General features: G+C 38.1%; 1 long non-coding RNA gene across 2 annotated transcripts in view; it reads left to right on the plus strand.

Annotated features, from left to right (window-relative positions):
- Positions 1 to 8,768: 8,768 nt before the first annotated feature.
- The window catches only part of LOC306648047, a 34,512-nt gene continuing 18,798 nt past the window's right edge, over positions 8,769 to 24,482 (plus strand). Inside the window, exons 1-5 of one of the 2 annotated variants that reach the window (XR_013760257.1) lie at positions 8,769 to 9,597; positions 13,814 to 13,891; positions 15,350 to 15,500; positions 17,875 to 17,953; positions 19,666 to 19,814. This is a non-coding gene — a long non-coding RNA (uncharacterized lncRNA). Of the gene's footprint in view, positions 9,598 to 13,813; positions 13,892 to 15,349; positions 15,501 to 17,861; positions 17,954 to 19,665; positions 19,815 to 24,482 lie in introns of those variants that run through there. The other variant, XR_013760258.1, reaches the window with a different exon arrangement.

Here is a 24,482-nt window from a genome sequence, read left to right on the forward strand (position 1 = left end):
AGACCCTCCAATTTTCCAACTCCCCAGGCCCTTGGTGCCAGGCCAGGGTAGACTGGCAACTTGATTTCACACATATGCCCACAGTAAGAAAATTTAAATACCTTTTTGGTCATGGTAGACACCTATTTGAGATGGGTTGAAGCCATCCTCACCTCCAACAAAAGGGCACCAACTGTCTCTACCTTCATCCTTCATGAAATCATCCCTTGCTTTGGAGTTCCTACCTCCTTTCAGTCACATAATGGGCCTGAATTCATTTTCCAAGTTTCCCAATAACTTGTCAAGTCTCTTGGAGTCCCTTGGCATTTCCATATTCTCTTTCACCCAAGGTCATTGGGTAAAATAGAATGAATAAACTAAATTCTTTAAATGTTTTAACCAAAATTTCTTTAGAACTTCACCTTAATGAGGTTAAATTCCTGCCTCTTGCTCTTCTGCATCTTTGCTTGCTCCCAAAGAATCCTACTAATATTTCCCCTTTTGAGCTGATGTACAGTGGTCCCATTGTTCCCCCTGGGATAATGCCCCTTCCTTCCCTTCTTCCTTTTCATGTTTATTTCTCTCCTAAACCACATTTGGGCAATCAATGGGAATACTTCAATTTCTCCCTGCCTACACCCTTGTTTGGCCTCCTGACCCAACCTCTTCAAATAGGAGACAAAGTTTTTATCTGTCCTCCTCAGGAGGCTATAGTCCCTCTATCTGTCAAATGGCAGGGATCCCATACACTGATTCTGGCTATGCCAATGGCTGTCAAAGGGCGAGGTTTACCAGGATGGCTACACATTTCTCTGGTTAAGCTCTACTCTCAATCCACAAACTCCTCTCCAGTTTTTAGCCCTCAGGTCTCTTCCAACCAATACTTGGCCACCCCAATGGGACCGCTCCACCTCAGGCTGAAGGCCATCAAGCCCTCTATCCTTCTTCCCATTCCAGAGGCCAAGGTTGAGAATATGGAGGGACCAGACAACTATACCCAGCCATGAGGGCTGGACTGCAGCTACATTCTTGCCTTTCTTGCCATTCACCCTGTTTTTCTAACTATTAGATTTTTTTCCTAGTAGATCTGTTCAGTTTGTATTACAGGACTATCAGGACCTTATAAAGGATAAATTGAAGCCTGGCTATAAGTGCACTCCCTAGGGGAACTATCTAGTCCTCAACCCCTGCCTACTGCAATGACATCTCCTTCCCCAAATCAGTTCTATGCCCATGTCCAGCAGGAAGCAGTCATTGAAGATGGATCTTCACCCAGATGCTCAAAAGGGATCTTCTTATATAAACAAAAATGGGGAAATATAAGGAAAAGGGCTGTAGCTATTCCTCCCCTGATACTGTCCCCTGCCCACACACCATTTTTAAATCCAGATTGTTAATTTTCTTGTCAGTCATTGGTCCAATAAGCCCATGGACTTTGACTATTTAAGGGTAATTTCCCTGATATTTGCTCTCTTTTCTTTCACTCTCACTTCCACTCCATCTCACTCTCTTGCTCTTCCATTTTCTTTCACACTTAAGGGCAGACACTTTGTTCATCTGCTAACAAAATCTCTTGTGTGAGGTCCCATTCTGAAGTGGTTTCTGGGTGCTTTCAGTCTAGACTGCATGAGAGTCCAGCAGATATCTGTGATTTAAAAACTACAAAACGGGGGGATTCAAGATGGCGGACTAGAGGGTGGCTGCGTTTCGTGTTGCTCCAGGACTCAGGACTCAAGAAGAGGAGATATAGAGAGACTTGGGACCAACTCAAAGCAGCCGGGTGAGTGCCTCCCACTGGGCAGGCGTCCCAGACGGGGCAGGAGTCCCGGACGGGGCGGTAGCCCCGAAAGCAGGGATCTTTGCGAAGTAGAGCTGCTGGCGAGGTGCCCCTCCCCCCGCCGGAGCAGTGATCACAGACAACTGTGAGCATTGGAGAAGTGGCTGTTCACCATAGCGTTTGGACTCGGCGCAACCCATCCGGGCTCTGGGAGGCTGCCCAAAGGAGTAGGTGCTTGGTGAACTGTTTGGACTGAAAGCGACCACCCCTGAACACAGGGGGCTGCCCAGAGGAGAAGGAGAAATACGGGCTCGGCACGTCGCTTGGACTTGGAGCAGCTGTGCCAGGCTCCGGGCGGCTATCCGGAGGAGCAGCGTGGACTCAGGACACAAGAAGAGGAGATATTGAAAGACTTGGGACCAACTCAAAGCAGCCGGGTGAGTGTTTCCCACTGGGCAGGCGTCCCGGAAGGGGCTGTAGCCCCGAAAGCAGGGAACTTTCTGAAGTAGAGCTGCCGGCGAGACGCCCCTCCCCCCGCCAGAGCAGTGATCACAGACAACTGTGAGCATTGGAGAGGTGGCTGTTCACCACAGCGCTTGGACTCGGCGCAACCCACCCGGGCTCTGGGAGGCTGCCCAAAGGAGAAGGTGCTTGGTGAGCTGTTTGGAATGAAAGCGACCACCCCTGAACACAGGGGGCTGCCCAGAGGAGAAGGAGAAATACGGGCTCGGCACGTCACTTGGAATTGGAGCAGCTGCGCCAGGGCTCTGGGCGGCTATCCAGTGGAACAGCGTGGTGAGTGGTTTGGTCCCAGAGCATCCGCTCCTGAACACAGGGGGGTTGTCTGGAGAAGGAGGAGGAGCGTGGCGGGGTGCTTGGGCTCGAAGTGACTGCACCAGGGCTACGGGAGGCAGTCGGGACAAGAAGGTGCACAGTGAGTTCTTGGGACTCGTGACGCACCAGACCTCTGGGTGACTGCCTGGTGGAGAAAGTGGTGCGTGGTGGGTCACTTGGACTTAGAGCGACCGCACGGAACAACAGGTGGCTGCCGGAGGAAAAGGCGTGTGGCAGGTCACTGGGACTCGGAGCGATTGTAAGGGGCTCCAGGTGGCTGCTCAGAGGAGGGGCCGCATAGTGCAGAGCAGGGTCCTAGACGGCTTCTTGGTGGAAGAGCCCCACAGACAAACTGAGGGGCGGAGCGAAGGCTCCAGGACTGCAGGCAGCTTCTCTGAGGAGAGGCAGCCTAAGGAGATTCGTTTGCGAAGGGTGAGGCTTCCAGGCCCAGGAGGTAGGTCCGGGTCGCTGGGAACATTGCAGAAGAAGGCTGCCCAGCCCAGGCGGTAGTTGTGAATTGAACGGAACCTCTGGGAGGAAAACCGACCAGCGAGACCTCCCCACTGGGTGACTCCTCCCTGTCGGGTGAGGTTCTCCCAAAAGGACTGTAAAATCAGAGACACAGGCCCAAACTGGTCTTGCATCAGCCCACATCCTACTTCCCTTTTGGATGACCATTCATCAGCAAGTGAAGGTACCTCTGCCCACTAGCAGGTAATATACCCCACCTGAAGGCCACCACCCCTAGGGAGTCAGCTCCCTTGTGGAGCACTGCATTATCAACTTCCTCTAAGACTTCAGGCTACTGAAGACTAAGAGGGGATATAATAGAAATCTTCAGGGAGATTATAAGACAATAGAGGAAATCCGCAATATCACAGCGGTCAACTGATACCTGAACAATATGAGAAAACAAGGAAAGAAAATGCTGCAAACAAATCTAGATGTTACATCAATGAAACCCAACGACAGCATGGCAGAAGAAATGACAGAAAGGGAGTTCAGAATGTACATAATTAAAATGCTCAGGGAAGCAAATGACGAGATGCAAGAGCAAATGCAGGCACTGAATGATCGCACCAATCGACAGTTAAAAGAGCAAATACAGGAAGCAAAAGATCATTTCAATAAAGAGATAGAGATATTGAAAAAAAACCAAACAGAAATCTTTGAAATGAAGGAAACAATAAACCAAATTAAGAACTCCATAGAATGCATAACCAATAGAATAGAACACCTGGAAGACAGAACCCCAGACATTGAAGATAAAATATTTAACCTTGAAAACAAAGTTGAACAAACAGAGAAGATGGTAAGAAATCATGAACAGAATCTACAAGAACTATGGGATATCATGAAGAGGCCAAATTTAAGAATTATTGGAATTGAGGAAGGCTTAGAGAAACAGACCAAAGGAATGAACAATCTGTTCAATGAAATACTATCAGAAAATTTCCCAAATCTGAAGAAGAAATGGAAGATCAAGTACAAGAGGCTTATAGGACTCCAAATATACAAAATTACAACAGACCCACACCAAGGCACATTATAATGAAAATGCCCAACATACAAAATAAAGACAGAATTTTAAAGGCCGTAAGAGAGAGGAATCAAATTACATTCAGGGGGAAACCAATACGGATATCAGCAGATTTTTCAATCCAGACCCTAAAAGCTAGAAGGGCCTGGAACAACATTTTTCAAGCCCTGAAAGAAAATGGGTGCCAACCAAGAATTTTATACCCAGCAAAACTTACCTTCAAATTTGATGATGAAATAAAATCCTTCCATGATAAACAAAAGCTGAAAGAATTTACAAAAAGAAAGCCAGCATTACAGAACATTCTCAGCAAAATATTCCATGAGGAAGAGATGAAAAACAAAGAAACAAATCAGCAATGGGAGGAACTATCCTAAAGGAATTGTCAAATAATGGAAGAACCAAGTCGTCTCCAAATAAATAAATAAATAAATAAATAAAATGAACCAAATGACTGGGAATACTAATCATATCTCAATAATAACCCTGAATATTAATGGCCTGAACTCATCAATCAAAAGACATAGACTGGCAGATTGGATCAAAAAGAAAGATCCAACAATATGTTGTCTGCAAGAGACTCACCTCGTAGAAAGAGATACCCATAGACTAAAGGTGAAAGGATGGGGGAAAACATACCATGCACATGGACTCAGCAAAAAAGCTGGGGTATCCATCCTCATTTCAGACAATGTGGACTTCAAGTCAAAACTAGTCAGAAGGCATAAAGAAGGACATTACATACTGCTTAAGGGAACCATAAATCAGCAAGACATAACAATCATAAACATCTATGCCCCAAACAGTGGCTCATCCATGTATGTCAAACAAATCCTTCTCAATTCCAGAAACCAAATAGACCATAACACAATAATACTAGGTGATTTTAACACGCCTCTCTCACCACTGGACAGATCTTCCAAACAAAAATTGAACAAAGAAACCATAGATCTCAATAACACAATCAATAATTTAGACTTAACGGACATTTATAGAATATACAATCCAACCAAGAGCGAATACACTTTCTTCTCAGCAGCACATGGATCCTTCTCTAAAATAGACCATATATTATGCCACAAAGCTAATGTAAGCAAATACAAGAAGATAGAGACACTACCTTGTATTCTATCAGATCATAATGGATTGAAGTTAGAAATAAATGAAAGAGTAAAAAACAGAAGCTACTCCAACACCTGAAGATTAAACAATATGCTATTACATGATGAACGGATAACAGAAGATATTAGGAAGGAAATTAAAAAATTCTTAGAGGTAAATGAGAACAAAGAAACATCATATCAAAATCTTTGGGACACTATAAAAGCAGTACTTAGAGGAAAATTTATTTCATGGAGCGCATTCAATAAAAGAAGTAAAAATGAACAAATAAACGACCTAACACTACAGCTCAAAGCCCTAGAAAAAGAAGAACAGACCAGCACCAAAAGTAGTAGAAGACAGGAAATAGTTAAACTCAGAGCTGAAATCAACGAAATTGAAACAAAAGAAACAATACAAAAAATTGACAAAATAAATAGTTGGTTCTTTGAAAAATAAACAAAATTGATAAACCCTTAGCCACTCTAACAAAGAGAAGACGAGAGAAAACCCAAATCACCAAAATTCGGAATGAACAAGGAAATATCACAACAGACACGATTGAAATACAAAACATAATTAGAAGCTATTTTGAAAATCTATATTCTAACCAAATAGAAAATTTCGAAGACATCAACAGGTTTCTAGAGACATATGAATTGCCTAAATTGAACCAGGAGGACATACACAATTTAAATAGAACAATTTCAAGTAATGAAGTAGAAGAGATCATCAAAAGCCTACCAACAAAGAAAAGTCCAGGACCAGATGGGTTCTCAGCAGAGTTCTACAAAACCTTTAAAGAAGAGCTCATTCCAATACTTCTCAAAGTATTCCATGAAATAGAAGAGGAGGGTACCCTCCCAAACTCATTCTATGAAACCAATATTACCCTGATACCCAAGCCAGACAGAGACAAATCGAGGAAAGAAAATTTCAGACTGATATCATTAATGAACATTGACGCAAAAATTCTCAATAAAAATTTTAGCAAATCGCATACAAAAATATATTAAAAAGATAGTGCACCACGATCAAGTGGGTTTTATCCCAGGGTTGCAAGGTTGGTTCAACATCCAGAAATCAATAAATGTAATTCACCATATCAATAGACTTAAAGTCAAGAATCACATGATTATTTCAATAGATGCAGAAAAAGCATTTGATAAAATACAACACCCCTTCATGCTCAAAACACTAGAAAAAATAGGGATAGTGAGAACATTCCTTAACATTGTAAAGGCCATCTATGCTAAGCCCATGGCTAATATCATTCTAAACGGTGAAAAACTGAAAGCATTCCCCCTAAAAACTGGAACAAGACAGGGATGCCCTCTTTCACCACTCCTATTCAATATCGTTCTTGAGACTCTAGCCAGAGCAATTAGACAGACCAAGGAAATTAAAGGAATACGAATAGGAAAAGAAGAACTCAAACTATCCCTATTTGCGGATGATATGATTATATACTTAGAGGAACCAGGAAATTCCACCAGAAAACTGTTAGAACTCATAAGTGAATTCAGTAAAGTGGCAGGTTACAAGATCAATGCTCATAAATCCAATGCATTTTTATACATAAGTGATGAATCCTCAGAAAGAGAAATTATGAAAACTACCCCATTCACCATAGCATCAAAAAAAATAAAATACTTGGGAATCAATCTCACAAAAGAGGTGAAAGACCTCTACAATGAGAACTACAGAACACTAAAGAAAGTTATTAAAGAAAATCTTAGAAGATGGAAAGATCTCCCATGTACTTGGATAGGCCGAATTAATATTGTCAAAATGGCCATACTACCAAAAGTGCTATACAGATTCAATGCAATCCCAATTAAAATCCCAATGACGTACCTTACAGAAATAGAGCAAGCAATCATGAAATTCATCTGGAAGAATAAGAAACCCAGAATATCTAAAGCAATCCTTCGCAGGAAAAATGAAGCAGGGGGTATCGCGATACCCGAACTTCAACTTTATTACAAAGCAATAGTAACAAAGACGGCATGGTACTGGTACCAAAATACACAGGTAGATCAATGGTACAGAATAGAGGACACGGACACAAACCCAAATAAATACAACTTTCTAATACTAGACAAAGGCGCCAAAAATATGCAATGGAGAAATGATAGCCTCTTCAACAAATGGTGCTGGGAGAATTGGAAATCCATATGCAACAGAATGAAACTAAACCCATATCTCTCACCCTGCACAAAACTCAACTCAAATTGGATTAAGGACCTTGGAATCAGACCAGAGACTCTGCAGATTATAGAAGAAAAAGTAGGTCCCGATCTTCAACATGTCGGCCTAGGACCAGACTTCCTCAACAGGACTCCCATAGCACAAGAAATAAAAGCAAGAATCAATAACTGGGATAGATTCAAACTAAAAAGCTTTCTCTCAGCAAAGGAAACTATCACTAATGTGAAGAAAGAGCCTACAGAATGGGAGAATATCTTTGCCAATCATACTTCAGATAGAGCACTAATCTCCAGAATCTATAAAGAACTCAAAAAACTCTACACCAACAATACAAATAATCCAATCGACAAATGGGCTAAGGAAATGAACAGACACTTCACAGAAGAAGATGTACAAGCAATCAATAAACATATGAAAAAATGTTCAACATCTCTAGTAATAAGAGAAATGCAAATCAAAACCACCCTAAGATTCCATCTCACCCCAATTAGAATGACGATTATCAAAAATACAACCAACAGGTGTTGGCGAGGATGTGGGGAGAAAGGTACACTCATACGTTGCTGGTGGGGCTGCAAATTAGTGCAGCCACTCTGGAAAGCAGTGTGGAGATTCCTTAGAAAACTTGGAATGGACCCTCCATTTGACCCAGCTATCCCACTCCTTGGCCTATACCCAAAGGACTTAAAATCAGCATACTACAGAGATACAGCCACATCAATGTTCATAGCTGCTCAATTCACAATGGCCAGACTGTGGAACCAACCTAGATGCCCTTCAATTGATGAGTGGATAAAGAAGCTGTGGTATATATATACAATGGAATATTACTCAGCCATAAAGAATGATAAAATTATGGCATTTGCAGGCAAATGGATGAAATTGGAGAATATCATGCTATGTGAGATAAGCCAATCTCAAAAAGCCAAAGGATGAATGATATCGCTAATAAGTGGAGGATGACACATAATGGGAGGGAGGGAAGGGTTAGTGTTAGGGTTAGAGTTAGGGTTAGGGAGGGGGGCAAGTATGGAGGAAGGAAGTACTGTATAGAGGGTAAAGAGGGGTGGGAGGGGTGGGGGGAAGGGAAAAAATAACAGAATGAATCAGGCAACATTACTCTATGTAAATTTATGATTACACAAATGGTATGCTTTTACGCCATGTACAAGCAGAGAAACAACATGTATCCCATTTGTTTACAATAAAAAAAAAGAGTTATCAAAAAAATAAATAAATAAAAAAACAAAAACTACAAAACACTTGAGGAAGTAGTCACCACAACAACAGTCAGCAGGTTTAACATCTCAAGAACTTATTACACAAAGAAATTGAAAAGAAGACTTCAAAAACAATGTTGAAAATAATTGAAAGGAATAGAAGGATTTGAGACATAAGAAAAAGAATACATGTAAAAGCAAGAGAAAAGGAATGCTAGGAGTAAACATATAGCTGGTAAAATAAAAATTATATGAATTTATCATTAGTGGAATAGGTCATAAAATTTGGGTAATTATCAAAATTATAGTTCAACATTTATTCAAATCAAAATATGACTAAAAGGTGGAGGCAATGCAGAGAGAATAAGAAAGTCAATCTAATATATGTGTAAGTAGAGTCCCAGATGGGACTAGACATAATTGAGGAAAAGATTTCTTTGAAGATAGAATGCCAAACAAGTAATTTTGCAAAAAAATTATTGAAAGATAATCCATACAGAAGTCCTACATAAGATTTTAAAATATTCACACCTAGAATATGGTGAAATTATTGCATAACAAGAAAAACAATTCAAAGCAATCAGAAAGAAAAGATGACTGACTTACAAAGGAGCAACTACTTTACTTACAACCAAGTTCTTCACAACTCTGGGACAAGTCTTCACACTACACACTACACAAAGGAAGTATCTTGACTGTAGAATTCTCTGACTGGGTTAGTCTGCTAGGGCTGCAATATAATACTACAAAACTGGGCGGCTCAGATAACCTGTTAGTTTCTCTCTAAGGTTGCATGTGCCACAGAGAACTTAAAAGAGAATTGTTAATTGTTAATTCATTCATTCTCAGACTTTAGCATGGATAACAATCACCTGGGGATCCTGTTAAGATGCATATTTGAATTCAGCACATCTGACTATCTGACAAACTCCCAGGTAATGACAAAGTAAAGAAGGTACTTGCCTTCTTTAAAGCCATGGTGTTATTTCTTTGCTCTTGTGTATTCTGATTATAGCATTATAAAATCTGCTCAATTCACAATAGCCAGACTGTGGAACCAACCTAGATGCCCTTCAATTGATGAGTGGATAAAGAAACTGTGGTATATATATACAATGGAATATTACTCAGCCATAAAGAATGATAAAATTATGACATTTGCAGGCAAATGGATGAAATTGGAGAATATCATGCTAAGTGAGATAAGCCAATCTCAAAAAGCCAAAGGACGAATGATATCGCTGATAAGTGGAGGATGACACATAAGGGGGGGGAGGGAAGGGTTAGTGTTAGGGTTAGAGTTAGGGTTAGGGAGGGGGGCAAGTATGGAGGAAGGAAGTACTGTATAGAGGGTAAAGAGGGGTGGGAGGGGTGGGGGGAAGGGAAAAAAATAACAATGAATCAGGCAACATTACTCTATGTAAATTTATGATTACACAAATGGTATGCCTTTATGCCATGTACAAACAGAGAAACAACATGTATCCCATTTGTTTACAATAAAAAAATAAAATAAAATAAAATAAAATAAAATGTTTCACATTTTTAAAAAAAATTTTATTGGTTCTTTTAAATTATACATGACAGTAGAATCCATCTTGATAAAATTATACAAGCATGGGATATATCTTATGCAAACCTAGTTATAGATGCTGTATTTACCTAGTTAGCAGTTGTATTTGTTTGATAAACTTTTATCTGTTAATCTTACTCTCTCCACTCAATACAATCAGGTGGCTTCAAACATTTAGGAAAACTATAGAGTTGACTAACAAAGAGCAAGTGATCATTTTTGCTTCAGACAACATTGTTTTCCTAATTATAATACAGTATGGGCTACAAATGTCATCTTGATAGTAAGGTTAAACCAGAAAAATGCCAGGCATAAGTCAAAAGATTGCAAAGAAAAAAACTGTTCACAAAAATCCATGTTTCTCTCAACTATTCTCTTTCTTCAATAACCTCTATTCTAGACTTGTTCATCCTCCTTTCTGTGGAATTGACTGGGCAGACAATGAAGAGTCAGTCCCCCTAACCCCACCAAACTCTCATTACCAGGTCCTTGTACATGCTACAGGTTCTTCCACTACATCCTCAGTCCTTTATATTTTGTTTTGAGACAGGATCTTGCTAAGTTGCTCAAACTGGCCTCAGACTTACAATCCTCTTGCTCAGTCAGCCTCCCAAGAAGCCCCAAATAGCTAGGGTTCCAGGTGTGTGCCACCAAGACTTAAAAAATGCAGTCTGTTCAATTTTTGTTTGATTCGTTATTCATTTATAAATATGTTACTGTTCTAAACATGAATGTTTAAGTTTTTCTCACCTCTGTGTTCAGCATACACTAGAATAATCTTTTCCTTCACATTTCCTATTATTTTCTTGTAACCTAAACCAGCAATTTAGAAGTAATATTTACTAACCGATTTTGCTAATGACTCATTTTTTTTAAGTTAGTATTAGGTGTAGTCCACTGTATGGAAGATTAAAGTTAGAGATTAATATACTTTCAAATAAAAGCTCAGCAATATCTATCAATGTAAATAGTAGTAATACAGTAAATTTCTAAAGGAATGAGTAAGTCTTCAATAAGAGTCCTAAATTGACTTATGTATACATTTCTAGTTCAATCTATCCTATGTTATTACAGCATATATTTGAGGCAGTGATAAGGCACACACTGAGTAAAAGACAAAGCTGTCGCAGCAAAAAAAGAGATGGAACTGAGCATATTATGGTTTACCCAGGGGAGAGCTTAAATTGATGTAAGATTATTGTTAGAAGCCGTATATGGATTATGGGTTTGTTTGAGCCAAAATAAGGCAGGGAAGCTACTTTTTGGGAACTCTGGATGAAATTCCCCCATTTGAGAAAGCCCACGCCTGCCTTAGCTCACAGCCTTGCCTTAGATCAAATACTGCCTACACCTGGAGATGGTTGGAAACTGTCAAGCACAAAACAATCTATTTACTGCAAGATCCTGCCACACAAGACCCCTCCTACTCTGAAACCTTATCTCTGCCTTCCATATACTTCCCCTTAAATAAAGAATTAGGGCCCTTTTCAGTTTTGTAGTTCCTATCAGGGCTGGAAGACCCATCAGACTCCCCCCACCCCACCCCCCTTTTCCAAATCTAACCTCTGGCTTTGTCTTTATTTCTGAGCGATTATTTTAGATTTTTTATCTTCCCAGGCAGCTCACTCCTCCTTGCAGGAACCTGCTCTGCCAGGTGTTGGCTATATCAGATTATTAACAGAACAAAGAAGAGGTAGATCAGAGGACACAAAGTAGCAGACAGATCTCTTCTTTATCAAGGCCTAGAGATCTAATATATCACATGAGAGTTATAAGAAATAAAATTACATTTTATTTGGGATTCATGCTAAATGAGTAGATTTTAGCTTTTGTCTTAAAAACAAATAAACCAAAAGAGTAACTGTGCGATGATGGATGTGTTAATTTGCTTCACTATAGTAATCTCTTTTACTGTCTACATGCATCCATAACATCATACTGTGTACATTAAGGGTACACAATAACTTTTAGTTTAAAAAAATATGCAGATTAATTCAAGACACTTGAGTGAAGAACAGTGACCCTAAATTATAACAACTCATGGATAATTAAGAATTTAAAAAGAAAACTTTGACCTCCACTCAATAAAGTTGTATATATCAGGTCAAAGCAGAAAGAACCAAAATTAAATATTTCAATAGATATGTTAACAATTGCCTGTTGTAACTTTTATTAAATGAGATAAATTTTCTCATTTTTAACCCACTTCTCAGTATGAGGTAAATGCTCCATAAACATTTACTATTGCTTTGAACTAAGTAGTTTTCTTTGTTCTTCCCTATTTATTGTTTGATGTTTTATGAATGATGTTTTATTTAGAAATTAATCTTTAAATTGTAGATAGTTACAGCCATCAATGAAATCAGACTATAAAATGCTCATGCTTCTTAGATTTCTATACATATACCTCTTACCTAGCTCTTTTTTAAAAAACAGATTCCATTAAAAATCTGAGAGTCTGGTAACAAGAGTTCATGGGAAAGATGTGGTCTATAAGAACTAACCTCTTGCCAGGTGTGGTGGCACGCACACATCATCCCAGTGGCTTGGGAGACTGAGGCAGGAGGATGGAGAGTTCAAAGCCAGCCTGAGCAATAGCGAGGCATTAAATAACTCAGTGAGACCCTGTCTCTAAATAAAATAGAAAATAGGGCTGGGGATGTGACTCAGTGGTCAAGTGCCCCTTGACCAAAAAAAAAGAAAAAAAAAAAAAAAAACTAACCTCTTACAGACATAACCAAAAGCATAATGATGAACAGCTGGACCCCACCATCTCATTTTTTAAATTTTAGATTACATCCTTATTAATGATCTAAAGAGAAAGTAGCTAAGCTGGGAGCAGTGGCACACTCCTGTAATCCCAATGACTCAGGAGACTGAGGAAGGAGGATTGCAAGTTCAAGGTCAGCCTTGTCAATTTCGCAAGACCCTGTCTCAAAATAATAATAAAAACAAGTACAAAGGACTAGAGATGTAGCTCACGGGTAAAGCACCCCTTTGTTCAATCCCCAGTACTTTATTTAAAAAAACAAATAGAAAGTAATCAAATTTGCAGATGCTATGCAAGGAGAAGATATTCTAAATTTATGGAAGATAATGAAGTGTTAGTGAGTTAGAGAATTCAAATAATCTGTTTAAAAAGGTAGAGAAAAAACAAATTAACCATTCAAAGAGTCATTCTCTTCCCTATCAAGAAAAATTTTAAGAATTCCAAAGCTCTTCAAATATTTTTAATTCAAAACAATAAGTAGAATGAGAAGGATATTTTTCTATGTGATTATTAGGCCACAGTTTGCTTAAAACAGCTTCTTAAGTTGCGATATATGGTGTTAAAGAGCAAGTACAATGATTTAAATAATTATGATTAAATGAAGATACAGTCACATACCTGTTTCTTTTGTCCATAAACATTGATATATTTTTTCATGCTGTTTTCTCTAATTTGAGACAATTTTTACAAAATTCTAAACCTTACTTCAACAATAGCAATGCTTGACTGTACCTTAATTAACAAAATCCCACCAATATTTTTCTTTTTATTTCCAATTTTATTTCGTTCAAAACCTGATCATTTGGAGGCCTCAAACACTAGATCCTATTGAGGGAGTCTCATGCAGATGGATGATTGCAGTGACTAACCCAGGATCTCATAACAGGTGAACGATACCTATACCCTGTTCTCTAAATCAAATCAAATTTTCTTTCCTTTCCTTCCTTTCTTTTATTTTTAAATTTTTACTAATAGACATATAGCCTTTTGTGAAATTCACTAGCTAAATAGGGGAGAGTTCCAAATCTTGTGGTATTCATTGAAGGGTGTCAGGACTAGAGGTCCACAGCATACCCATGACTCTTCTTAGCTCTGGTTAAACATTATAATCATCCATTTATGAAAAAAAATTCCGTGTTTGAACTTCCAACCGATTGAAATCAATCATCTTGCAGAACATGGACTGAATATCTGTGTTTCTCCAACCCTCCCTGGAAGATTCTGTTGCTCACTGAAGGTTAAGAACCATTGCCATAGACAGCATCTTTGCTTAGTAAAGGATATATTCCGAACTACAGTACAAAGATTATTGCCACCAGCAGAGGGCCTGCTATGTCTTACACAAAAGCTTAAAGAATGTGCGAGTAATTTAAAAGCCCAGCCTCTTTTAAACCCTATGTCCTTAGTTAAAGGAGGGCAGCCAGGCCCCTGCTGCATTCTAATCAGGAAGCTCTCAGAAGCCACTTATCAGAGCATCACCCTCAAGAGCTGGCTAGTATGATCATTTCACTGAGAAACTGTACATTTTCATTTTGAAAACCATTTTATCTGGCAATTCAGACAAGTTTCAGGGAAAGGCCCTTGAAATAAAATTGTTGGATAAATGTTTTTGGAAGATCAAAGAAAAGCAAAACTATTAGGCTTCCATTTATTTCCCATGAAGAAGATTGTCAGTTTGTACGTATGATGGTAAACCCCCTCACCCCTGGAAAAATAAAAAAAACATTTGTGTATGTGTTTGTCCTTTTCAATTAATCTCAATGTGTGGCTCATCTTCTGACAGAATGTTGAAGAAAGAGCCCAGAAGAATATGTTTTCATATGCATCCCTTCTGATACCTGTCTCGAATTAAAAAAAAATTGTGAAGGTGATGGGTGATGACTTCTTTAAGGTCACTTAAGGAAGAATTATTTACATTTCCCAAGAGAAGGGGACACACACCACACCATGCAGGGCCACAGGAGGCTCACCAGGCTTGGTCCAGACAGAGAAGCAGGAGCAAGAGATAGATCTAGACCAGCAGTCTAAGTAATTTCGGTTAGCTCTGTGCTATCCAGGTGGTCACTGGCAGTCTCTGCTTGCTGGGTACGTAGTCCTGGTAGACTTAGGGCAGGGAGAATATTGATATGCTGGGAGAGCCGAGTAAGTGGTGGCTGAGTGTGTGGACCTGGAATTGGGTGGTTTGAACATGAAAGGTATGTGTTCAAGGTCAGGTCCTTTACTGTCTCTAGTGATTAACCAGCCCAGAAACAGTCTCCTCCCAGCTAGCAAGGGTTTTAAGATGTCAAAACATTGCAAAATACAGAAAAGAAAAAGAATTAACCCAAAACTTTCACCTGACTAGGAAGTCATGTGGGCTGGAAGATGCTGGGCATCAGATGGCTGAATTGGGGTGGTGTCTTCCATGGCTTTCCAGTGCTGCTCACCATGACCCGGTCTCCAGGGACCACTGGTGAGCAAAAACACAGCAGGGACAATTCTATTTCAACCTTCAAGTAAGTTAACAGATGAAGTGTTGATAAAGCCTGGAAGTTTGACTGTTTTGTTTCCTGAAAAACAGAAAAGTGTTTTTTATTCACTAGTCCTGTTAATGTGGCTTCACTTATATATTTCTAAAACTTTATTGAGGTGAGATGGAATCTTGGAGTAGTTTTGATTTGCATTTCTCTTATTACTAGAGATGTTGAACATTCTTTCATATATCTGTTGATTGCTTGTACATCTTCTTCTGTGAAGTGTCTGTTCATTTCCTTAGCCCATTTGTTGATTGGATTATTTGTATTCTTGGTGTAGAGTTTTTTCAGTTCTTTATATATCCTGGAAATTAGTGCTCTATCTGAAGTATGTGTGGCAAAGATTTTCTCCCACTCTGTAGGCTCTCTCTTCACATTACTGATAGTTTCCTTTGCTGAGAGAAAGCTTTTTAGTTTGAATCTATCCCAGTTGTTGATTCTTGCTTTTATTTCTTGGGCTATGGGAGTCCTGTTAAGGAAGTCTGATCCTAAGCCAACAAGCTGAAGATTTGGACCTACTTTTTCTTCTATAAGGTGCAGGGTCTCTGGTCTGATTCCAAGGTCCTTGATCCATTTTGAGTTGAGTTTTGATTATCAAGAACACAAGTAACAATAGGTGTTGGCAAGGATGTGGGGAAAAAGATACACTCGTACATTGCTGGTGGGGTTGCAAATTAGTGCAGCCACTCTGGAAAGCAGTATGGAGATTCCTCAGAGAGCTTAGAATGGAACCACCATTTGACCCAGCTATCCCACTCCTTGGCCTATTCCCCAAAGACTTAAAATCAGCATACTACAGAGATACAGCCACATCAATGTTCATTGCTGCTTAATTCACCATAGCCAGATTGTGGAACCAACCTAGATGACCTTCAATTGATGAATGGATAAAGAAACTGTGGCATATATATATATACAATGGAATATTACTCAGCCATAAAGAATGATAAAATTATGGCATTTGCAGGCAAATGGATGAAATTGGAGAATATCATGCTAAGTGAGATAAGCCAATCTCAAAAAACTAAAGGACGAATGATCTCGCTAATAAGCGGATGAGGACATATAATGGGGGGTAGGAGAGGTTAGCGTTAGGGTTAGGGTTAGGTTTAGGGTTAGGGTTAAGGAGGGCGGCAAGAATGGAGGAAGGAAGGACTGTATAGAGGGAAAAGAGGGCTGGGAGGGATGGGGGGAAGGAAAAAAAATAACAGAATGAATCAAACAACATTACCCTATGTAAATTTATGATTACACAAATGGTATGCCTTGACTCCATGTACAAATGGAGATACAACATGTATCCCATTTGTTTACAATAAAAAAACTTTATTGATATATTGTCATGAAATTAAGAAATCTAGCAAAAAATATGAAGGCCCTTGCCTTCTCTCTAAAGCAGAAACAGAATGCTTAAAACAACTGAAATTTTTAAATGTTTTATACACTGCATGTAGCTTTAGTGTATGTGGCTGTGACCTATTTGATCTTTGAAATTAAAAACATGTTCTTCTTCACATTCTATGTCCAGCAATAGCCAGAATTAGAACTTTGGGACAATATTTTCATTGGATAATTTATAGTACATTTTTATTTTTAATTTAATTGCTTCTGGACCTGGTATCTAGGAAAAGGAAGTATCAATAGTAAATTCAATTATGAATAAAAGCTAAGAATTAGGGGAAAAGAAAATAGTGTCGGTTTTTTTCCCATACTATAGCGATGCATGCACATCTATGTTTACAGCAGCGTGATTCACAACAGCCATGGAACTAGTGAGGTGTACATCAACAGATGAATGGATAAGGAAAATGTGCCAAATATACACAATGTAGTTTTATTCAGCTACAAAGAAAATAAAATTATGTCATTTGTGGAAAAACAAATTGAACTTGAGAACATTATGTTAAATGAAATAAGCCAAACTTACAAAGTCCAGGGTCGTATGTTTTCTCACATATCTGGAAGCTAGAGAGTAAAAAGGAAAAGAAAAGTGAGGGTGGGTCTCATGAAATCAAAGGAGATCAGTAAAACAGAGGAAAGGGACTAAGGTGTGGGAGGAGTGCAGGGAAAGGGACTGGGAATGATAGTGGCCAAATTATTTTGTTATATCGTGTGTATGTGTGTATATATAACAACAAATGCCACTATTATGTACAACTATAAGGTACCAATAAAAATATGGAAAAATAAAAAAAGACCAAAAAAATAGAATTAAAGGTACAAATTGTTTATAATAATACCTTGAGTTAAAATATACCTGCATACCATATAAGTCCAAACTTTAACATAAGTTAAAGGAAATTGTGGAATAATACAGCTCTCTCATTTTATTTATATTATTTACAAACCTCTTTAGCCACTGATAAACACCTGAATGAGTTTACTGTGAACGTCTGAGGAGTAATTGGAGGAGGTTGTGTAACATCCATTAACAGGTAAGACAGTACCAAGTAAGGCCATTACCCCACCAGCCCCTAGATCTGTGTCTGCACCATGAATATAATTTTGGGAATGTATTACTTTGGGCTGAAACTCTCTATACCTCACTTCAATGAAAATGCTATTAGAAACCTCCGGCATTATTTTTTAATTCATATTTAAATAGAACATATCTGTGTAAATGTCAAAGGGGACAAGTGTCAAAGACGACATTAATTCTGTCTATGATTTCTAAATGTTTACAATTTTAAAAGGTGGCACTCGATGTCATCACTCTCCCACCCAAATAATATTGGGAGCACTTTATTAATTTGTCTTAGGGACAGTTAATTTAGGTTTTTGTTAACTTTAATTTGCCATATTCAATTTTGTGAATCACTCAGTTTTGTCTACATTCCATATGTGCAAATTAATTTTGTTGAGTTTAATCCCATCTGTACCACTTATATTCCCTGAAACAGAACTTTCCAGGGCAAAGGGTCTATGAATGATTTTTTATTATTATTATATTTATTGTTTTATGTACACGTGTGTGGGGGGGGACAAGGTTGGAATATAAATAGAGACAGATAAAATAAAATAAAAAAATATGTATTTTTTCAGTCTTATGCTCCAGCCTCTATTAAAGGGAAACTTTGAAACCACACAGTGGCACAGCTTGGTCTGATTTTGTGGTGGTCTGTAGGATTCTTCAGGAGTCATATGGAGGGCTGTGACAAGCTTCGTTACTGTGGTGGGAAGTTGAGTGTAGGTGGTTAATGTTCTCTGTTATTTAGTAATGGGAACAAAGGGAACTTGAATATAATATGCTACCAGGCACTTTTTTTCATGGATGACTCACATTCTAAATGACTGCTTTTTAATGCCACAGTTTACATAATACCAAAATGTTGTAGAAACATAACCATCCCAGACTGAGGTTTTGGTTAGCTCATCTACGCTTGCTCGGGGCTTCTTCAGAGTAAAAGATTATATTCAGCGCTGTTGAGTGCTGATGAAGGGGTGGGTCCTCTAAACTGTATGTAGTAAGCACTGATCAAGGGCAGAAACTTTGCAGATCTCTGCTGATTTAGCCAAAAGAGCATGGTCCTTGCTTTCAATAAATATGTGCTATGTGCAGATATAATGTCCTCATAACCCTCCATATCCATCTGTTCTGCAACCACAGATTCCACCAGCTAAGGATTGGACATATTTTTAAAAAATAGTGTCTGTGCTGAACATGTATAGACTTTCTTATCTTGTCATTTTTTTCCCCAGACAATGCAGTCTGATAACTATTTACACAACGTTTATATTGCATTGGGTATTATAAGTAATCTAGAGATGATTTAAAGGATACTGGAGGATAGGAGTAGATTATTACTAAGACATTTTATATGAGGAACTTGATAGTTTGCAGATTTTGGTGCCTTCTGGGAAGAAAATCCATAGACACCAATAGACAACAGTATATGTAAATAAATGCATGCGGTATACTATGTACTAACCAGAAATAAAATGTAGGGTACAGTGCAAACAGCAAAAAGAATGGCTGAAGTAGGTTTTGAGCTTAAAAATGTTATAAAGAATTAAGTGAAAATCTAATCAACAACTGAAAACTTCAAATGCAATGTGGAAGTAAGGAAAAATATCATTAAATAAGAGCTAAGAATCATTGTGCCAGGCATGATGTTGAGTAACTTCTATTGCATTATCTAATTCCAAGAAAATCAGAGGAAGTGGGCAGTATGATTACTCTCCATGTTCATCTATGAGGAAACTGAGGTCTACTGAGGTGAAATATATTGCTCCAGATTAGTGCACCCAAAGTGATCTACAAAGTGATACGGTTCATGAATTATCACTGCTTCATAAGTAAGTATTGGAAACTTTACATCAATTTTACATAGTATATTTATGACTGTTGAATACTAAAAAAAAAGTTTGCATTTGTATGTCTTTTTAAAATTTTGGCAAAATATACACAGAATTTATCATTTTAGCCATTTTTCAATGTACAATTCGGGGACATTAAGTATAGTTACAGTGTTATGCGACTTTCACCACTGTTTATCTATGGAACATTCTCATCACCCTGAACAGAAAGCCCCAACTTCCCCTTTTTTCCTTTCCTCAACCCCTGGTAACTTGTGATCTGCTTTCTGTCTCTTGATTTTGCCTGTTTTAGGTATTTAGTAGAAATGGAATTATTAAATATTTGTCCTTCTGTTTTACTTATTTAATATAGAATATTGTTTCCAAGGTTCATCTGTGCTGCTGCATTCATTAAAACTTCATTCTTTTTATGAGTCGATAATATTCTATTTTGTGTACACACCACATTTTGTCTATTCACCTGTTGATGAATGCATGTTATTTTCACCTTTGTGGCTATTGTGAATAATGCTGCTATGATTGGCATGTAAGTATTTGATTGGTCCCTGTTTATAATTCTGTTGGGTATATCTGGGAGTGGGTAATTGAATACATAACAATTCTATGTTAAACTGTTACAGGAGTCACTGAATGGTTTTCCATAGTGACCGTACCACTTTATAATCCTACCAGCGTGTACAAGCATTCTAATTTCTTCATATCTTTGCCAACATTACTTATTTTCCATTTTTTATTATAGTCATACCAGTAGGTGTGAAGTGGTATCTTGTGTGTCTGGTTTCCACTTCCCTCTTAACTACAGTTTTTATTTGTTTGTTTATTTGTTTGTTTTGTTTTGTTTTGCAGAGCTGGGGGTTGAACCCAGGACCCTATGCATGCTGTGCATGTTAGGCAAGCACTCTGTTACTAAGCCACGTCCCCAACCCTATAACTAAAGGTTTTGAACAATAATGTGCTTATGGGCCACCTCTTTGCTATTTAAAGACATTTTTGTCTTTCTTTTGTTGAGTTGTGGGTTCTTATACCTATCTTGGATATTAGCCCCTAAATCAGACATATGGTTGAAAAATATTTTCTTTCATTACGTGGGTTGTAGTTTTCCCTCTGTTTTCCTTTGATGTATTGATGTTAATTCTTCCTTAAACATTTAGTATAATTAACCAGTGAAACCATTTGGTCCTGAACTTTTCTTTCTCAGGAGCTTTTCCATCATTTATTAAATATCATATTTTAGGTCTACTCTGATTTTCAGTTTTTTCGTGAGTAGATGATGATTTGTGCTTTTACTTTCATTCATCTCAAGGTATTTTGATAATTTTTGTCTTTGATTTTTAAAAGTGTATCTTTAATTTCTACATATTTGTGATTTTTTTCAATTTTCCTTCCGATATACATATATATAGATACACATATATATGTGTATATCCATATACACACGCACATTTAAATTTACATTTAGACCTACCCTGGAGAATGTTCCATGGATAAGGAAAATGTGCATCCTTCTTATTGTTGGGTGGAGTATTCTATAGATGACTGTTAGGCCCAATTGGTCTACAGTGTTGTTAAACTCCACTATTTCCTTATTAATTTAGTGTCTGGTTGTTATATGCACTATTGAAAGCAAGATATTAAAGTCTTTAAGTATTGTAGAACCATAACCATCTATTTCTTCAATTCTTAAAAATTTTTTTTGGTTAATTATGCCATATTTACACATACATGTAACATAGTTTGATCAGTCTCCTTTGCTTATAAATTTTGGAGGCTTTGTTAGGTATGCACATATTTTTAACTGTATTCTTGTTATATTGTAACCTTATCACATGTAATGTCCTCCTTTGACTCTTGGAAACCTTATAACTTGAGGTCTTTTTTGTCTGATAATAATATCACCCCAGCTCTCTTTTGATTGCTATATGCATGAAATATCTTTTGTCTGTTCTTTCTTTCAATATTTTTCTGTGTATCTAAAATAATTCTTTTGTGAAAATAATTGTTTTATGTTATAGATGAAAAATTTGTGGTCCATTCTGCTTTTTAAACAAGAAAATTTAATCTAGCTATATTGCACGTAATTACTGATAAAGAAAGTCTTAAGTTTTTCATTTGGTTATTTGCTTCTGTATGTCTTAATTTTTTTACTGTTCCTTAATTCCTTCATTACTTTTCCTTTCATTGTATTTAATTGATTTTTTTAAAGAGCATCAATTCAATCTCTTCTTCTTTTCTGTGTATAATATATGTTTTTTTTTTGGAGGGGTGGGGGTGGATCACTCGGAATTGCACTCAGGGGCATTCAATCACTGAGCCACGTCCCCAGCCCTATTTCGTATGTTATTAGAGACAAGGTCTCACTAAGTTGCTTAGGGCCTCACTTTTTGCTGAGGCTGACTTTGAATTCTCCATCTTCCTGCCTCAGCCTCCAGAGCTTTTGGGATTACAGGTGTGCACCACCACACCTGGCCTATATATTTTCTTAATGGTACCTTGGGGACAGTAATTAATATCTTAAACTAACAACAATCTGGTATTAACAGTGTGCAAACCATGTATGACCAGATAACTTTCAACTGCGTATGATCACTATGCTCCTGACCATCCCTTCCCCCTTTATGTTACCATCATAGAAAATATCCTATATATTGTGCAACTATTCTGTGAATTTATAATTATTGTTTTATATGTTTTCCCTTTATATCACTTAGGAATAAAAGGGCAGTTCCAAATAAAAAATATGATAGTGGCTCTTATATTCACCTAGGTAATTACTTTTACCTCTGTTCTTTTTTCTTATAGCATTGAGTTCCTTCTAGTGTCCTTTTATTTTATAAACTAGAAAACTCCCATGTATTTCATATAGGGAAAACCTACTGGTCTCCTCAGCTGCTGTGTGAGAGAGGGGAGAGCTATTCCCCAAACCATTTTCTATTCAGTTAACCATTCAGCTAAACCATGGTTACCAATCTTCTTTACAGGTAGATGTGAAATGACCAAGTTATAGATGAGATGATGGGATGTAGAACGATATGCCTGGCTCCTGAGACCACCTAGGATCTGCCCCTCTTGATCTTTCTTCCTTTGCCAATGGAGGCTGAGGGAGCTCCTGGTATCCACATGTTGGAGACAGCAGATACACTGTCAGTCTGGGTTTCTGCATAGCTGCGTGCAACGGGAAATCCCTTTAGCACCCTCTCCACACAACCCTTATTGATTGTTATTTTGTTAACATTTATTGAGAATTACACTTTTGTTAGGCTTTTGAGATTTAGAAGTTCTTCAGTCACAGTTGTTAGCACCACCTTCATCCATTCCTACGGCCATTTCACTCACTTACTCATGATTTTCCTTATTTGCAGTTCCAAAGCTCAGAACGAGCGTTCCTTTGTGCCTTCTCTAAAACTTGTAACCCTGATCTCTCACCGAGTTCAGTGGATTTTCCAGCATGGGGTTATTCATTTCCATCAGGCATCTTTCTGCACACTCTCTCTCTTTCTCTCCTCCACTTTCTCACTCAATAAATACTTATTTCATTTCCATGTTGGTCCAGGTCCTGTGGTGAGATTAGAAGGAGCATTGAGAGAGACATGGCCTCAATCTAGAGGCTGCTGAGTGCAAAACAGTGCCCTAACTATGCTTTCGTTTCCAAATGATTCTTCCTCAGCTACTTCACTTTTCATGGTCCTATTACTCATCAGATAAGATGCAATTCTCTGGCCTAAAGAGGAAGCCCTTTCCTTCTTTTTTGTCATACATTATTTTCTTCCAATCTCCATCACAATACTTTGATCTTCCTCAAAGTACTCTTGTTCAAAGGCACTTTTCCTTCTAGTCCTAACTACAAAGTTCCCAGATCCAGACCTTTGTGTTATACTTCCCCGCTTACTTCCCTGTCCTCCCTATTTAGGTTTTCAGAGTTTTAATCACTGGGAAACTCACTCACATTTAAAGTTTCTCCAGATCATAGCAGAAGGTGTTATTTCTCCTGAGACTGATTTGTTTTTCTCCCTCTCTCCTTTCTTTCCTCCCTCCTTTCCTTCCTTCCCTTCTCATTGAGAACAAATTAACATTTTCCACATTCCTAAAACCAGACACTCAAGTTCTGCTCTGCTGGAGACCAAGTCCTGTCTTGGCATTGTGGTTGTAGGTGTGAGGGAGGAGCAAGACTCCAGGACACCACCAGTCAACATTATTTCCAAAACTCAAGAAGAAAAGAACATGACTAAAGTCATCAAATCTTTCAATTAAATTTTGCTTCAGGGAAAAATAGATAAAAACATAAGACAATTAAATAAAATTTAAAATCACCCTGACATTTTAATTTCTTTTAACCAAAACTTCTTGGGACTTCTTTTATGATTAAGGTAAATGGATACCCCCTGAGGCTCTAAAGGATGAGTAGGTGGAGTTGACAGGATGAACAAAGTTTGCAGACTTGAAAATAATTATGAACAAATTTCACAAGTACAATAAAATATTACTGTTTTCAAACATACAATTCTTTCTATAATTTACTGGTTCATCGCTTAAATAATTTTAATGATAGAGTACTTGAAATTCTAAAGGTAAAATGGGACATGCCCCATGCTCCCTACCAATATTTAGGGTCAACTCAATATGGCAGGAAAGTAGCAAGAGTGTCAGTGT

Source organism: Sciurus vulgaris (genome assembly GCF_902686455.1).
Source record: "Sciurus vulgaris genome assembly, chromosome: 1".
NCBI lineage: Eukaryota > Metazoa > Chordata > Mammalia > Rodentia > Sciuridae > Sciurus > Sciurus vulgaris.